We start from the raw sequence: 14,954 nt of genomic DNA, 5'->3' as shown, positions 1-14,954 counted from the left end.
GTAATGGTGTGCCTGTGTCTTATAATAGATGATAATGGTACAGACTTAAGTAAGACAGCTCGTAAATTTTAGTCACATAAGGGACGCTTAACTTTGCAATTTGTACTGTTGTGACGTCAGTAATACATGAGCAGGCCACGAATCACGAAAAGAATTATGTATTCTGTTGGCCACAACACGGCATGACACGTGAACTTGAAAAGCAAGAAATAAGAATATTTGTTACTCATAATTTTGGTTTTATTTACTCTTGAAACAGAACACTTTCGGGGACCCCGCGAAAATACGTCTAATACACATTTCCTTCGTATTCTGTAGGGTGCGCGTGTGTTTCAAACTCTAAAGTTTATTTTATTTGTTTTTTTGTTTCAGCGCACAGCTATTCAACGGACCGTCTTCTCTACCCCCGCGGCGGGGACCGAGCCACAAATTTTAGCGGTATAATCCCCGAATCTTACTGCTGGGGTTACAAAACTTAATTTTTGTTCTCCGTTAGTAAATTGATTATCACATATTAAATCACGCGTTAAATATTATCATAAAGATATACAATCTCACTGATTTCAAATGTAAACTCAAGAGTTGGCGGTGGGTGGTGATGACTAGCTGCCTTCCCTCTAGTCTTACACTGATAAATTAGGGACGGCTAGCGCAGATAGCCCTCGTGTAGCTTTGCGCGAAATCCATAAGAAACAATCAAATGTAAACCCACATTTCGCAAAGTTACTCGAGGGCTGTGTGGGCTAGCCGTTCCTAATTTAGAAGTAGCAGACTAGAGGGAACGCACCTAGCCGACACCATCCACCACCAAATTTTTGACCGTCATTTGTATAAAGCATCCACGGCTTATGTGGATATAGATTTTTTTTTTTTTAGGGGGGATGGTGCGAACCACAAAAATAACTTCAGTTTCACAGTTATGGCACGCTAACCTCGATTTTTATAATAATACTTGTATTAGAGACCCAGAATACAATCAAACATTGTCTTTATAGCCGCAAAATATCAAAGATATATTCGTTGTCTTTTTTTTTTCACAATCTTCACTTGCTATTCCTTTTTGGACGAGTAAATCAAGCGTTGTCGGTGTGTCAAAGCTTTCGTATCATTCAGATATTAGCAAAGGTAACGTGAGCTGTTGCCACCATAAACGCCGACAGAGCTGAAAATTAAAACACCATTTGTTTATTTATTTTGTGTGTGTGTGTGTGTGTCAGTTCTGCTGTTAATTTTTTATGATCTTTGGAGGGACACTACTCCAAAGTTACACCATTATAAATGTGAGTGAGTTATTCATCATTTCTAGCTTTTTAATATTCGATACTTTTTGTTTTAACACGGTGCGATAAAGGATACCACTAATATATATACATATTTTTTTTCTGTTGTCGGGAAGAAACAGAAGTGTGAATCTTGAGAGCTACGACTGTTCTTTGTATTTTTTTAAGAGTTACGACTGTTCTTTGTATTGTTAAACACTTGAAAGCGGCGATTGTGTCGCCACGCTATTTGCCATTTTGGTGTGAACTACTCTTCAAATTATAACAATTGTTGCTGTAAACACCGATTCGTTTTGTTCTGAATGAAACACTTGCAAAGGGTATTGAGTGTTGGAACAGTTGTATAAACAAATGTTGACTCGTTTAATATAAATGTAATTTCCCCGAAAGGGGGCCGAATGCAATATGGTATAATCAAAAATAGCTTATTTTAGAATAAATGGATAAATTAATGAACGTAACCTCTATCGCACAGAAGTTCGATATTAACTGAATATTAACTGCGAATAAGTTAGAAATGCTTCTTTGATAATACAATCGTTAAAAAAAAAAAACTCGCGATATTTTACCAAGAAAAATACGCACATTCTACTGTTTCTATGACATGGATTATTTCCCCGAAAGAGGGCCAAGGCCGCCTGGAGGTATGACATGTTTTAATCTCTCACACCACTATACTGTGTTGTCTGTCAGTCAGTCAGTCAGTCAGTAGACGCTAAAATTACGTCAGATGAGGGACGCTTAACGTCGCAATTTGTACTGTCAGTCACTATACTGTGTTGTCTGTCAGTCAGTCAGTCAGTAGACGCTAAAATTACGTCAGATGAGGGACGCTTAACGTCGCAATTTGTAAAACGTGCGCATGCCATGAATCACGAAAAGAATTATTCTCTCTGTAGGCTACAACACAGCGTGACATATGAACTTCAAAGGCAAGAAATAAAAATATCTGTTACTGTTAATTTGGGTTTTATTTACTCTTGAAACAGAACACTTTTTATAGAAAATATTTTTATAGCAGATATACATTTATTAGAGAACATATTTTTGCTTAGAATAATTATACATGAACATATTTGAAGAATGAACATTAGCATAACGTTATAATGTTATGAATTAAGAATAGAGCAAAGCTATGCGAAAGTTTTTGCTCATAATGCATAACATTTACATTACAAAACATATAGTAAAAACTACTCGAAGTTTCCACAATTATTTGTGAATCAGGCGCCGAACAGGATCGCCCTTTTAGCCTTCGGAGCGTTGTAATGCGACGGTCAATTCCACCATTCGTTTGTAAAGAGTAGCCTAAGAGTTGGCGGGAATTGCTGCCGGCCGTTGCCTTCCCTTTGGTTGAGCAGTTCAAAATTAGGAACAGCGGCAGATAACCTTAGTAGCTTTGCCATAAACGAACAAACAAGTTATTCGTAATTAATATTTACATTTATTAAGCCTAAATAATTAAGTCGTGCATGAAAAGGACGTGTTAAGCCTTTCCTTCTTTTCTCTCGGGGTGTTATTTACACTTTAATATTGATATTAATGACGAATGATACTGTTACAGAAAACTGTAGTTATTAACGTTTAATCTCCGTGTGTGGTTGGGGAATGGTCTTTCAAAAGCGAAATAAGTAAATAAAAAGGACAAGGAAGCGTAGGACTTCAGTCAGTTTACTGCGTCTAGATTTCATTCTGAAGTTGTGACAAAGTTCAATGCAACAAATATGCGCTGATTTCGTCATTTTCCAGCCTTCTAGTGACATCTTGTGATGATAACTCTTTATATCATAAAACGTTTCGAATTAGACGTTCTTCAGTGGTTTGTTTCGGTTTGTCTTGAATTTCAGACAAAGCTACATGAGAGCTATCTATGCTAACCGTCCCTAATTTAGCAGTGTAAGACGAGATGGATGGCAACTAGTCAACACCACCTACCGCCAACTCTTGGGCTACTCTTTTACCAACGAATAGTGGGATTGACTGTCACATTATAACGCCCCCACAGCTGAAAGGGCGAGCATGTTTGGTGTGACGGGGATTCGAACCCGCGACTCGTAGATTGCGAGTCGAGCGCCCTAACCACCTGGCCATGCCGGGCCGTATAAGTAAATAAGTAAACTACCGGAAATTTTTTATCCATGAATAGTGGGATTGACTGTCACATTATAATGTCCCCATGTTCGCTGAAGGGGATTCCAACCCGCGACCCTCAGATGTACTTTAACTGGAAGATTTAAATAAGCCATAAAAGCATCACCCAAGTATCGGGTGAACGTTAAAAGACTATGTATAATATAATGTGATTGTATTTATACGGAGTGAATCTGACAGTTAATACCCCCAACGGCTGATAGTGTGATAACTGTCAGATTCACTCCGTATAAATACAATCACATTATAATACCCCAACGGCTGATAGTGTGATAACTGTCAGATTCACTCCGTATAAATACAATCACATTATAATACCCCCAACGGCTGATAGTGTGATAACTGTCAGATTCACTCCGTATAAATACAATCACCATATAATACCCCCCCCCCGGGGTTGAAAGGTTGAGCATGCTTGGCGATGGGTTTCGATCCCACAACCCCCAGATTGCTAATCGAGCGCTCTAATCACCAACCATGCTAGAATACAGGAAAGGAACAAAATATACAATCAGAATTTAATTTCCCGCAAGTACAAATGAGTTTAATAACTATCTTTAACCAGTTGGTAAAAATCTGGCTAGTTAAACATTAGTTGAGAATGAAACAAGGTACGTATATCGAATCTAGGATTCTCCCCCCCCCCTCCACTTGCCTGTTACTTATTTAAAAAATCGAACATATTATAAGTACTCGTCAGATTAGTACTACTTCGTGGATTACACGTGCCCGGCATGCATGGCCAGGTAGTTAGGGCGATTGACTCTCAATCTGAGGGTTGCGGGTTCGGATCCCCGTGTCCCGCCAAACATGCTCGCCCTTTCAGCCGTTGGGGCGTTATAATGTGACGGTCAATTCCACTATTGAGTAGCCTATGAATTGACGGTGGGGTGGTGATGACTAGCTGCCTTCTCCCCTAGTATTTCACTGCTAAATTAGGGACGGCTAGCGCAGATAGCCCTCGTGTAGCTTTGCGCGAAAATCAAACCAAGCCGTGGATTAACTTAATATCTTCAAATGTATTAAAAAGTTTGGAAACATCTCATATCGAAACCACTAGAATACAATATTAACTTATGGTTAACTAAATTAATAGTTTTCATTCTTATTTATAAAACTGGTGATAAACTGTATACGAAAAAAAAAAACATCTGTCTAACAACTTCGTTGCTGAATGTTTGTTGTTTTCAAAAATATTGGAAAAAGGGATTAATTATTTACAAAATTACAATATTCCATCACGTAATCAATTTCGTATTAGGGAAAAACTTACTCTAGTGTGGTAATTATTGAATTAATTAATACTATTTAAGACGAATGCAAGAGTAATCTTAAAATTATGGGTGTAATTTTAGGCTTAGCTAAGGCCTTTGATAATGTTTCTCGTAAATTATTATTGTTTGAATTAGAAAGCATTGTGGTACTCGAAACTTTGTATTAAACTTATTGACTAGTTAACTCACAAAAAATCAAAGAACACGGATTATTAGCAAACTTGGTGGTTCAAAAAAAAAAAGATGGCGTTCTGCAAGGACTTTTTTTTTTGTCCTATTTTTGTTCCTTATTTTCATGATGGTGTTCTGTAAATTTTCGGGATTAATTAACAGAAATACAGCTACGTCTGTGGTTGATACTGCGTTAAGTTTTAAAGTGTACTTGGGACAGTGTATTTAAATCCGATTAAACATTGTTTGGAAAATAATCGTTCGACTTTGAGTACATAAAAAAAAATGCATTACCTTTTCATGTTATGTAATTGAAAAACTAAATAAATAAAAAAAATTAAGTACACACTTTGTGTAATTCAATGAAATATACTGAACTTGCCCTAGTCTAACTGTAATGACGAAAATTAGCATATCCGGACTGTAAATCCGTAGGTTCGTGGTTAGCAAAAAAAATGCGCTCCGTACTTTGAGGCCATGCGTGCGTTATAAGGGTATGAGTCAAATCCCATTATTTGATCGAATAATAGCAACTTAAAGGATACGGTGGGTGCTGTTAACCTATCAGTTCCAAATTGGAGTGCGCAAGGAGTGGGGGGGGGGTAATGTGGGTGGCGCGTTGGTCTCGTAGTCGACGATTGCAAATTCGAGGCTGGCGCGCACCATGATGTTGTGTCCTTGAACAAGGCACTTTACCCCAACTTTTACAGTCTTGTCAGCAGTGTGATGGGTACCAGCTGTTAGCTGGGGAGTTAACCTGTGATGGACTGGCATCCTATCCAGAGGGGGGGGGATGTGTGTTAACATTCTCATCCCCTTGTGCCAATTAAGCCGAGGTTCAACCACTTCGGCAAGGAAGGGATTTGACCTTGACCTTTGCGAAATTTCTAAAACAAACAAAATGTTAAAAGGATTAAACACTGATATACAAAATGCCGTTAATCACAAATTAACATTTAGTCCTTAACAAGTTAGACTTAAAAAAAAAAACTCGGATAAAAAGCTACAAAAACTTCTAAACGACAATGAAATTGATTAGCTAAATGACTAGAACTGCGGAAAGAACGCGCGCGCGCACGATGGAATATGGATTATTTCGTTCGTATTAACAAAAAAAAAAAAGCAGCTATGAAGATTGGGCACAGAACCTGGATTCGAATACTTTATTCTAGGGGATTATTTAAAACAGGGCCCGCCATGGCCAGGTGGATAGGGCCCCGGCATGGCCAGGTGGATAGGGCGCTCGACTCACAATCTGAGGGTCGCGGGTTCGAATCCGCATACCACCAAACATGCTCGCCCTTTCAGCCGTGGGGGCGTTATTACGTGACGGTCAATCCCACTATTCGTTGGTAAAAGAGTAGCCCAAGAGTTGGCGGTGGGTGGTGATGACTAGCTGCCTTCCCTCTAGTCTTACACTGCTAAATTAGGGACGGCTAGCGCAGATAGCCCTCGTGTAGCTTTGCGCGAAATTCAAAAAACAAACAATTTAAAACAGTCTTGAAACTTGAAGTCTTTAATGTTTACATTTCACACGAGAGGAGTGGATTTTTACACTGAAAACTTTCATAGAACAAATGGGGATGCTGCTTGCTGCCCTTATGACCCAAAACTAGGGTAACACTTAAAGCACGTTAATTATATATGTATAACGAACCTCAGTAACAACGAGTGCGGGCTATATTTTAAACGAGTCTAGTCTACGTGTTCTATAACGTGTTATCAGTATTTTAGTTCAACGTGTGTTTGAAAGTTTCGTGTTTCTTGTTATGCATTAACCTACGCAATGGGTTACTCTGCTGAGTCCACTGCGTGTATCGAACCCTGAGTTTTAGCGAAATAAGCACTCTAGCTTACCGCTGATCCACCGGGGGCATTTCCCACAAACAAGTGGCCGAAAGTAACATTACAGGAGTGGGAGTTATCGAGGTAACACGGTCACATTTGAACCCTTACAAAAAATTTAAAATTTAAATCTTCTTATCAACACTGCATTTTCGATTTTTTTTTTTCAGTGAGTAAAAGTCACACAGCACCAACAAAGGGTGGTTTATTGTCGAGGTCACAGAAAATGACGTAATGATGCACGTGCAAGTTTTGCTACAGCCATGTAGAGAGTGTACATAATTATGAACGCTCTTAACCGCAAGCGCTTTGTGTTTTATACATCGGAAAACACGCATACATCTGTCAGCGTATGTATACGTTCTTACTTATTTACTATTTACCTTGACACACTTGTGAATCGTCCAAAATTGTTCGCTGTCACACATGAGATGAAGTGTTATTCTTAATTTAGTTTAATTTTAATACTGAAGACCTAATTTCGTTCTTTCCCCCCCCCCCAACCCATTTTATTGCTACGTTGCGCTGGCGTACTATGGAATAAGTACGTTATCTAATAAGCGTAACAAGTTTTGAACAAAGAATGTATACAAATATACAAACAAACATACAGTCTATATATATATTATATATATATATATAATATGGAACTTAATAAATAAATAGAAAAAGAAGTGGGAAGTAGCATAACATATAACATGAAACCACGGGTATCGAAATTCGGTTTCTAGCGCTGTGCCACTGGGGACTTTTCTTATTCATATCAAGAAATACAAATTAAAGACAGAAATTGATCATTTGAACATAAGTTACTATTTCGTGTCAGTTTAAGTTTTGTACATCAACTTTGTCTCGTTTGTGTGTTGTTGTTTTTTTTCTGTGTTTCAGGAAGCAGTTTCTTGTTCTGTTTTAAGCACCACTCGAAACGTAACTCTTTTTAAGTCTCGACGGAACTCTCTCTATGTTATTATACATACTGATCCAATGTAAACAACGTAAAACGCAAAGCGCCACCTGCAATCACTTCTTGGAGTCTTGATATATTACACAGCTGGACTGTTTGCAGCAAGCTACAATGATTGTCTTTTGTTTCCACTTTCCCAAACACATTGTTGATTATACACATAGACTGTACTGGAAACCGAGTTTGTCATACAAAATCAATACGTAAGTAAACAAATCTAGTAATGTTTTACTGTACCGAACGTTCAGAAATACTAAACTGGCCGGGGAAACCCCGAGCTATTCACAGTCCTGGTTATCAGTAGCAGCTGGGACATGTATTTCGCATATGGAAAAAACACGTGACTTAACTTATCTTCGTACTTGGGGCGCAGATTTTTTCTTGGAAAATATTTCCATGAACTGAATGCGACATAAATATTCATTCACCAAAACTACTTCAATAAAATAAATGTGTGTTTTAAAACTTATAAGGATATATAAACATTGCTATTATGGACTCCTCTGTCTGTTGTTGTAACTGAAAATGGAAGACTTGTGTTATTTTTTTTAAAGGTTTTCCGTGCCAGTTGAAGGATGGAAGCCATTTTCAATGAAGTCGACAAACGACTTCAGTTAGTGTACCCGATGATGACAAAACCTTGTCGAAACGTTGTACATTTGCTGTTATGTTAAACTTATATTAAAGTTTTTCTTCATTACCCATTCAAGCCGTCTTCAAGCGTTAGTAACTTCAGATAAATGTATTATTATTATTATTATTATACTCGACGTTTTGTAACCTGTGACGTTCGTGGACTCTCGAAAATGTCATAAGTCGAAACGTCTGGAAGAATAATAAAACCATTTATCTAAAGTTATTTGTCGTCTCCATTGAAAATGCATCGAAATTTTGAAACAGCAAACTCAAGATAAACCAGTATTCTATGACTACTTAGATCACTAGAGTACACAACAACCAGTATAAGATAGCATCCTTACAACATTGCTTAAAGTACGCAAAAAATTACTATCTTGCAAATCCTGAGACTGTGCCGGTTGTGACTCAAGAGTCAACCTGCACAGTGATAAATCTTTTATATCCTAACATGTTTCTATTAAATCTAGTGTCATCAGGGGGCTACAACCCAACTCCCCTTGTCAATAATGAAATATTGAAGATTTAATAAACAGTGTGTGTGTGTGAATATATATATACATATATATAGGTAGATTAATACAAACATCTTCCTACTTCAAGTATTTTGTTTTTACTTCAAACAATTTAATCGACATAGATAGTGTTATATATGCATAGGATAGATTGCAACTTAATTTCTGGGGGTGGGGTGTATTATTGTAAAAGAAGTATCTAGAAAAGAGGGGTGAAGATACACTACACATGAAGTGAAATATTACGATTAGATGTGGGAGCTGAAGCCAACAGCGTCCCGAATTTATACTAGCATATATCGTGTATAGCCGGTTGTCAAATGACAGTCACTCCAAGTTTAACAGAGAACTATCGTGTGTAGCCGGTTGTGAGACGTTAGTTACTCCATAGTTAACAGAGAACTATCGTGTGTAGCCGGTTGTGAGACGTTAGTTACTCATAGTTAACAGAGAACTATCGTGTGTAGCCGGTTGTGAGACGTTAGTTACTTCATAGTTAACAGAGAACCATCGTGTGTAGCCGGTTGTGAGACGTTAGTTACTCCATAGTTAACAGAGAACTATCGTGTGTAGCCGGTTGTGAGACGTTAGTTACTTCATAGTTAACAAAGAACTATCGTGTGTAGCCGGTTGTGAGACGTTAGTTACTCCATAGTTAACAGAGAACTATCGTGTGTAGCCGGTTGTGAGACGTTAGTTACTCCACCAAATTTTATATATTTCAGAGAATAATAAATGCTGTATTTATTTATTTACGAGAAAAGATTTGCAAAATATATTTCAACCTATAAATGTTTTTCGTGGGTGTTTTGGATTAAAAATGAGAGTCCATTGTATTAGGTATTTCTTAACACATTGAAATGTAAAATAGCAGTTATATATATATGTGTGTGTGTGTGTGTGTGTGTGTGCACTCTTCAGGAATCATTGCCTTAGCCACCAAGGTTACTATCTCGCTTTCTCTTTCCAAGAAAAAAAATTAAAATGGAATTTCAACTGACAGAGGGTTACTTGAGGGTTACTAATGCATATATTAGAGTGAAATTACTTTATATAGTGGAGCAGGGTTACCTTATCATACAATATGTTTATTGAAGGGAGATTTGCACCAGTTTGCCAAAACGAAATCATTAGTTTGGGAAAAGTTTGTTTGTAATTTCGCGCAAAGCTACACGAGGGCTATCTGCGCTAGCCGTCCCTAATTTAGCAGTTACAGACTAGAGGGAAGGCAGCTAGTCATCACCACCCACCGCCAACTCTGACAGCTGAAAGGGCGAGCATGTTTGGTGGGACCGGGATTCGAACCCGCGACCCGCAGATTGCGGGTCGAGCTCCCTAACCACCTGGCCATACCGGGCCGTTTCGGAAAAGACAATGGAGCGGATAAGAATGATAACTCTTTTCGTGAAACTTGCTTTGTCAACAAAGTTCAATGGCCAGTCTTTGGCCCAATTCTTTGAAGAAGAAGTGCTCATTTTCCCTCTTTGTCGTCCCCCTTTTCAAATTGAGCTTTTTACTCGTGTAGAAAAAAAATTAAGAGTTGAGGGACCGTCTATCTGAAGGACGACCACCAGAATGTTTATGTCATAGGAACAAAGACATTTCCAAGCTTTGTTCAGAAGCGTGAAGAGTTGTCGAATAAACCCATTGTGCGTATTTTTTTCCTCATGCATGATGCTTATCTTTATAAATTTACTGGTGAAACACCTGCACATCGCAGCTAACAAAGAGTTTTGAGGTCAGTAGCATGCCCTTGAGAACTGAGTAAATCCTAAACAAAATACAGAGAAAAAAAACTACTGACACTGATTTCCGCATTTTGGCAATAAAGTTAAAATAAAAACGAGTTATACTCCCCAGATAATAATAAAAAAGAAAAAAAACATTTTTGTTTTAGCCATTGCGGGCGGCTTCATCAGGAGTAGTAGTAGCAGTACAGTTCTTTACACAATGGGTTATCTGTGCTCTGCCCACCACGGGTATCGAAACCCGGTTTCTAGTGTCGTAAGTCCGCAGACATACCGCTGTGCCACTGGAAGGCTCCATCAAGTCATTAAAGTAGAGATCTTTCACAAGGTTAGGTTATACTAACTAAACAGAAATTAGTTAAACATTCGATGAGTCTAGATGTTTTTTAGAAATCTAACGGACACTAACTCGTGCAAATCTACTCAGCTTTAACCATTATCCTAATATAATAAACACATTACTGAGAATATTTTAAACAGAATTCTGACAACTTTCAGAATATTTCAGAACAGCTAAGTTGATGGCGCCCCCCATTGGCACAGCGAGATGTGTCTGCGGACTTACAACGCTAGAAATCGCGTTTCGATACCCGTGGTGGGCAGAGCACAGATAGCCCATTGTGTAACTTTGTGCTTAACTTCAAATAAACAAACTTGGGTGGTGGATAGCACGTGCTTGTCGTCTTCGGGTTTTACCTTTTTTTTATTAAGAAACTTGTGACCTTTTTTTTTTAGAATATAACTGAAAATGGATATGTACGAAAAGCTACCAGTTAATTGCCTAATTAATTAGATACCTTATTATTTCATGTTTTTTCTCACTTCACTCATCTGTATAAATAATCCTTGCCATCTCATAGTATTCGCACTTCATACAACAGCATAAACTCTCTTATAGTTCTCACTTCACTAAACAGTAAAAGAATTACCTTATTAGCACATAGTTACCACTTCCCTAAACATAACAATGTGGTCCCAACCCCCCCTCAGTATATTCAAAGTAATCTGTAGAGCCGAGAACGAGGCTACGCTACAGGTGAAGAAGAAGCTTCTAATCCTTCAATTAAGACTAGATTAAACAGTCAACAAACTTTTGCTCAGAGTGTAGGTAACTGAACTTTACTGGATGAAATCCACAGCGATACGAATTGTGGCTTGAGAATGGTTTGTTGTGTTTCACACTGGTTTAGATATACGCGGATTTAAATGATTGTGCCTGTCTTTTTTCTTATTCGTGGTTTTTTACTGGTTTGTTGTGTTTCACACTGTTTTAGATATACGCGGATTTAAATGATTGTGCCTGTCTTTTTTTCTTATTCGTGGTTTTTTACTGGTTTGTTGTGTTTTACACTGTTTTAGATATACGCGGATTTAAATGATTGTGCCTGTCTTTTTTTCTTATTCGTGGTTTTTTTACATGTTGTTTCGCTGGGATGCTGTTATCTTCGCTTTTGAACCATGGACAGCGAATTCCAGTTAAGGACTGACATGTATTTGTTCTAAAAACATTTGTTCTTTTGATGTTGTTGTTCCTTTATCACTTACATGAACTTCAATGATTTGGTTTTGTCAAAATTATAGGGTTTTTGTTTGGATCGGATTTCCGCAGAAGTCTTCTGTATTTTTACATCCCCTTTCTCCTTCTTTTTTTTTTGGGTGGGGGGTGGGGGCAGAACATCTTAGAAGGGACTTTTATAGTTTTCGCATATCGAGATTGCTTCAGCAAGCCATAAAATTTCTTGGTATGTTTGAACATCAGTCAATTGAATACTATTCACCATAGAGTGATGATTATCACTGATATACCAATGAGACCACAGGGAACACTGGTGAAGACGTGGTAATTGGAAATGTTCATCCAGAAGGTCTACATCTATTTAGTGTAGTCACCCTACAGCCTTGGAATGGCGTGGTAGACAACCAGCACTCTGTGACATCACGACTAACTTTAGGTATACCCATAGTAAAAAAAACAAGTTGGCCATCCGACAGCAAGTAGCCATTTTGAATATAGGACAACTACGTCATTCCAATGCAGCAGGATACCATTAACATTAAAGATAGCCATACTACGAAGATGTAGAACTCCCTGGTGAACAATTCCAGTAACTACGTGTTCGCCAATGTTCCCTATGATCTTATTGGTACCTGAGTACAAACAAAAAAGCACATTGTGATAATATAATAAGAATACGTTGGGAAACAACGATTTATAAGGTTAACGAAGTGTTTATTTGGGGGAAGGAGGACATACTACGTGTTTCGACAGAATATTGGTTTTATTAGTATTTTCACCAAGACATGTTGCTCTACGATGAATCAAATACATTTATTAATGTTCGAACATTCCAAGAAGCTTTAAAGGACCTCTATTCCTCTAAATATGGATATATGTGCATGGAATATAAAAGTGTTTTCCACTTCGATCACGATATCGCAAAATCTAGTGGAAAACATGATACAGTTCAACTCTTTCAATGTGATAAATGACGACATAATTGGTTTCTTTGAAAGCCGTGAGAAGAATCAACTTGCGAAACTTTATTATTCGTTCGTTACATGGGAATCGTCATTATATTAACAAACTTTGCATACTTAATTAAGCGTGACTAAAACAGGGAACTAAAAGTTTTTCTTTAAACAAAGGCATTAACCAAGTTGGTATCATTTTCAGTTCGACAACAGCCAAGATTATTGTTTGGTGTTCTAAGAAAATACTTTTAATCGAAGTAACAAGAAATATGATATACTTTTGGTAGAAATGGGGAAAAAAAATTGTAAAAGAAAGAATATATCTATTTTTGAAAATGAGAAATGACATTATCGTCTTTGTTTTATGCGCTGATTAATGCACGCTTGTTGTATATAAATAGTGGTGTCGTAACTATTGCCCTGTAGCTCCTAACCAATTGTCAGGCTTGTGTGAAATGATGTGTATATATATATACGTGTGTGTGAGTTTCGACATATTTTCCGTATCAGAAAATTCGTGACTGTTTATCTAATTCGTTTCTGCATGATGATGGGACAGTTCTTCTCTGGCATCCATTTGAATTATTTGGAACTTTTCTTGTTTTAACACAAACCTTTACCTACCAGCAGTACAGAGTCAGTGCTATCCTGTGGATATTCCAAGTAGGCTTAGAAGTAAGTAAGTATTAGTGTATAGTATGTTATCGATTGATTATATTCACGTGGAAAAGAAAGAGAGCGAAAAAGTTACAGGTAGAAACAGTTTAAGCCTCCAAAAGAAAAGATGAGCTAATTCCCCCTCAGTTATAATCTTTAGCTGCAATACTTTCGTTATTTCTGGCCTCTATCCAAGTTTTTCTTACAAGTACAAATCCACTGACAGCTTGAGTGAATATGCAGTAAACACGTCTATGTGTTTATGTTACATCTACATATCTTTTAACAAATCAGTAGAACCAGAACGTGAAACTGTGTGTTGTGTTCCCTATTTTTAATACATGACCGATATTTAGAGTCCGACGGTGCTGTCGGTATTGTTAAGAAACTGTATTTTGTTTCACTTCAGAATTTTTATTTATTTATATAGCCAAGTAAATGGCATTGCAGATCGAGTTATATGAGCCTTTTGAACATTTCCCACACAAATATATGTATATACAAAATCAAATACAAATACAAAAATAATTTTATCTTCATTTACACAACCTGACTATAGATAAATTTCTTTTCTTTACAACAAAACAATTCCAAGAAGATACAAAAATCTTTCAGTAAAACGGTTCGTATAATAACAGAGCTAACTTTGAGTAGAAATGATTTATCATACATTCGTATATGTCAAAATGATTTTTTGTTGTTGTTGTTATCTTTGTGTTATTGCATTTCAAATAATCCTTTTTTTTCTCGTATGCTTTATTTCTATTCTTCCCTTACAAGTGCTGCCCTCTTTTGTATGTTATTTAAAATATATATCTGATTTGATTTATGATATTGTCAGCCCCCAATGGTTCAGCTAAAAAAACAGGGTTACGATACCTGTGGTGGGCACACCAATGGTTGCTCAACAACAAACAAAATATTATTGTCAAGTGGTTACAAAAAGAAAGCAGTTATTCCAGTTTGTAGATTACGTCGCTTTACATATTTATTTATTTGCATCATGATTTAAAATATACATGTATCATTACTATGTTTAGACTACTATATCAGTCATATTTTTTTGAACTGTAGACTTTGATAAGGATTATTTGTGATGTTCTGTCACCGGACTTTGAAATAATGTCCTGTTATGACAATAGTTTTCAAGCTGTGGTTTTAAACTTATAAGATGAAATGTGGTATTAGGATAAACAGGAGAGAAACAGAGGGTGTAAATGGTGTAATTGTAAAGGGTGTAA

At 37.1% G+C, this 14,954-nt stretch overlaps 1 protein-coding gene across 2 annotated transcripts in view; it reads left to right on the top strand.

The window, feature by feature from the left end:
* Positions 1-13,626: 13,626 nt before the first annotated feature.
* Positions 13,627-14,954, top strand: part of LOC106464625 (ras-related protein Rab-30-like) — a 22,834-nt gene continuing 21,506 nt past the window's right edge. Inside the window, exon 1 of one of the 2 annotated variants that reach the window (XM_022392352.1) lies at positions 13,627-13,731. The gene's annotated coding sequence lies outside the window, so the exon portion shown is untranslated. Of the gene's footprint in view, positions 13,736-14,954 lie in introns of both variants that reach the window. The other variant, XM_022392354.1, reaches the window with a different exon arrangement.

Source organism: Limulus polyphemus, unplaced genomic scaffold (assembly GCF_000517525.1).
Source record: "Limulus polyphemus unplaced genomic scaffold, Limulus_polyphemus-2.1.2 Scaffold1702, whole genome shotgun sequence".
NCBI lineage: Eukaryota > Metazoa > Arthropoda > Merostomata > Xiphosura > Limulidae > Limulus > Limulus polyphemus.
Note: the sequence above shows the minus strand (reverse complement) of the source record. Positions and strands in the feature narration are given on the sequence as shown.